Genomic DNA, 4140 nt, shown 5'->3' with positions numbered 1-4140 from the left:
TCTCGTGAAAATCAAATTGATTTGCAAATGAGTGTATTTCTCAAGTTTGATCCTGTTCTCAGGATTCAGCAAATTGTGGTGTGTGTGTGTGTGTGTGTGTGTGTAAGGAAGTGTTCTCTGTACAGAGGTTCGGGTAGCAAGTTCTCTCGGAAAGCGTGAATGCAACTGAAGATCAAGCAATTACCTACCACTGTGCAACGACGGTTGATACAGTTTTCTGGGTTACAAGCATCGAAAAAGGCGAATAAATTTGTCAACTTGCTCCTGATTTGGACTACACTTCCTAATCGGCTTGTACCATCATCGCGCGATTTCGTGACATGTACAATGAGCAATTAAAACCCCGGATCCCCTCAACAAACCAGCATGTTTTTTCCACACATTCTTCTTGCAAAGACCTCCTGGTATCCCTCCCAAGTTATCCTGATAAGATATGTTAGGACATGTCCCGAAAAAAGTCTAATTATATTGGGTTATTCGAAACTCGAGGAGTCGTAAATCCCCTGGGATATAAGGAAATCCGGCCATATTGGGACACTTTGGACATCCGACTGGATCGTCCTGGGAATTCCGTTGACTCCTTAACATGAGAAAGAATGCCACTCGAGCTTGTGCGAATTGCACCAGTTTTTGAACTTGCCATTCTTGTGAACTATAAAGCATTTGAAGGTGTATTAAGACCGAAGCTATGTAGTTGGCTGGTGATAAGCTACCGACAACATTTGCTCACAGAAGTTTGTGGATGCTATCTGTGAGATGAAATTCGCTCAGAAAAAAACCAACCACAGGGTACCCAGTTCATCTGAATTAAATGTCCTCAACCCAAGTTGTTAAAATACCTGATTGGCCATCCACTATCAGTAGTAATTGCTTCCATTTTGTACCGATTCGTCCAAACCGCTGAGTTATTCTCACCACAGATAGGAAAACTGGGAGTGTAAATACAGTATCTGGGAGTTAAACTTAACTAGCCATAGAAGCCTAAGCGTCTCAATGGTGTTTGTGAGGACGAAGTGGCTAAGTGACCGGAAGGTCCGTGGTTCGAACCCGACATCTGCCCCCTGGACTTCCTCTGTCTAGGCTTGGGAAACCTGGCAATATCCCAGCTCTCTTGATTCCTTCTGGTGGCTAGGCACCTAAGGGATGCTACAGCTGTGCTAAATTCGGAGAATCTGAGCTGTTCTCACGGATCTACTCTGGGTTCTCATCATGTTTAGTGTAAGTTTAGAACAAGAAATTTTCTGTAGAGGATGCCACCAAGAGGCACTTCTTGTGCTTGGGACAGGGAAGTTCTCTTTTGCAGACCAACAGTCCTCTCAGGCCTTCTTATCAAGAGTGTACGAATGAGACTACACCGCTGACAATCCGACCATTTGAAAAAAAGACTTCAGACGAGCCACTGACCTAGTTTGAACGTACACCCAAGTATAGACATTTATGCATCTTCCGTGATTCGCACGATCCATACCTTGAAAACGTGTCATAGTCGAACGGTACGATACCATTTTTGACTTTATCGAGCACGAAAGGCAACGCACCCCATCGCCATTGCGACCTGAGCATCTAACAACCCGAATGTTTGTTCGGCTGTTGAAAAGATTTAGAAACCTTCTGCCTATGTGGATTCGATTCCCCACTTCATCCACACGACTGTGAGTCCGATCAAATGATGTACCGGTCAACAAACACTGCCAGTGACAACAAAAGCAACGCAACAACAGCTGATCATACACTTCCACGTGTGGTTTATTCACCGGCTGAGCAGTCAGTCATTTGTCCTGGCCGGCCAGCCAAACAGCCATCTATCTATCCATCCATCCACCCATCCACCCAATCTGTCAGTCAGTTAATCACGATTCGAGTGAAGGCGGAGTTCCAGTCAAAATTTGGATTGACAGGCCTTCATCAATCATTGGCTTTCGTGCCAATAGAAACACGAATGCGTGAATAGGTAGTAGATAAACTGACAGCATCGAAAACAGATGATCCAGTTTAGCGCACTGTGCTGGTTTCCATCAATGTGGGCTGATCATAAAACAATTGTTAATTAGTCCTCACCAGTAGAATGATGACCTTGAGACTGCGGTCAAGAGGAACAAATGGACAATTTTTCGAAATTATATAATTTAAAAACAAGAAGGTGGAGGGGAAAACTGGTGGTGTTTGGCCTGCCAAACAGTCAAACTTTATTCATTATATTATTTTGGGTAAACCGAATGGGTGTGGCTCCCATGAAGAACACAATGGCACACAACTGAGCGTAGTCCCCGAATTTCACACACTTTGGGTTCAACTAGAACATAAGATTGACGGAAACTCGGGGACTGCGCCTACCTGAAGGGCGTGATCGGTCGTGGGCTGCCGAAGTGATTTCAGCAACCTTGTGAGTAGTGTCCCTCACAAAAAAAGAAGCGAAATAGTCTATCATATGAGATTTACTCTCTAAGCGGTTGGAGTGATCGCTTTCCATTCAGCAATAGTTTCCTAATGGAAAGAAAATAACAGGAAGTAAACCATACTCAATAAACAAACAAAATCCTTCTTTGCGTTTGAATCGCACGGATACTTACAGTCGAGAGGTTTCACAAACACTACCGAAAATCCCGGTGCCTACGAGCCACCTCGCCATAGCTTCCTTCTGTGCCGGTTCTTCCTGGTTGTTTGTCGAATCGAAGGAAGTTGATCACTGAAAATACCTCTCAACAACCAATAATGATTCCATACTTTAAAGTAGGCAGTTCTACGAAAAACCTGGATATGACATTGGAAGACCGTTTCCCAAGCTTACTGGAATCTCCTCTTTAAGATTGTTATTCCTGGTTTACTCAACCCAGTATTAGTCCAGATAGAAAGATAGTATCGTATTCCTTACTATACTACCAACTATATTACTGACTACTCACGATACTGCTTAACACTTACTATACTTAAAGTATTAATTACAGTTAACAGATCTCCAGGTAGACTAGTGTGCAAGATAAACTGGTGCATGCCTACAAATCTAGAGTTCAATCGCCTGTGAAAAACGTCTCATTCACTCGATCCGCGCCGTTTACTGGTAGATAACTTGTGGGAATGTTTTCCCGGGCAACGTTCATTTTCACCCGGCGGGTACATCTTCCCACTGTTGAAAAACGGCCCTCAAGTAAAGACGAACCCGAATTACGGTTCAGAAAGATGGCGTCAATTTTCAGGCTAATACAATTAGTTTAACCTGTCGTGAGATGTTTTCAGCTTCGCAGAGTTTTCCACATGGTGACTTGAAAAAACTGCCTCCAAACTGCTACTTACTTCTGAAAACGAATGTTACCCCCAAAAAATCAATCATGTTTCTTCTCAAGTGCCTTGTAAACAGCCGTCCAAACAAGGGGCGGTGTTCTGAATTTTTGCTGTATTTCACGTTACCAAAATGCAATAGACTGGACTGAAAAGCAAGGAAAATAAGAATTCCACCTGGACACGGAGGTGAACTTTTTGTTTCCTACCCCCTTGTGGTCAAACGACAGTCGGAATGACCGTCCTTGGTACGTTGCTGACAAGAGTTCGCTTCACCTAAGAGTCCTGTTTGGGGTTTCTGACTACAACTCGGTGACCAGCATCAAGTAATAGGCAATCAGCCTGCCAAAACTTTTCTCTTCAAGTTTCAAGTCAGATAACTGGATTGCCTTCGGCTGTTCAGATGGCTACAGTAGGATCTGCCCTTGTTTATGGCGACGAGGAACGATAGACGTAGGGTAGTGGCAACCAGGTACAGTAAAAAGTGGATTTCAAGGAGCGAAAGTGTGTGATTTTGTCGTGGTAAACAACAGAAGTCATTGAAGTGAGATGGAGACAGGTGCCTTCTGGACATTGCTAAATCCACTGAGTTTGGTGGAGGGCATGCGTTGGACGCGCTGTCAAGGAATAAATCAAATGGAATATACGACTAAGTGCTGATTCGAACTATTTGGGTGATATGTGTTGGAACTGCTGTTACCCAGCTCTTAGTGATGACAACACTTATACATCGATACATTAATTCCAGTGAAGAGTGAAAAAAGGTTATTCGTTGATTTTCCGTCAAACTTGCAATCATTTCGTCATCAATTAATAACCATTTGCGTTTCCTGCTGCCTTTTATAAAGTTCCAAGAAGTACCTG

This window comes from Opisthorchis viverrini (assembly GCF_000715545.1).
Source record: "Opisthorchis viverrini unplaced genomic scaffold opera_v5_64, whole genome shotgun sequence".
NCBI classification, from domain to species: Eukaryota; Metazoa; Platyhelminthes; class Trematoda; order Opisthorchiida; family Opisthorchiidae; genus Opisthorchis; species Opisthorchis viverrini.
The sequence above is the reverse complement of the archived record's forward strand: the minus strand, read 5'-3'. Positions refer to the sequence as shown.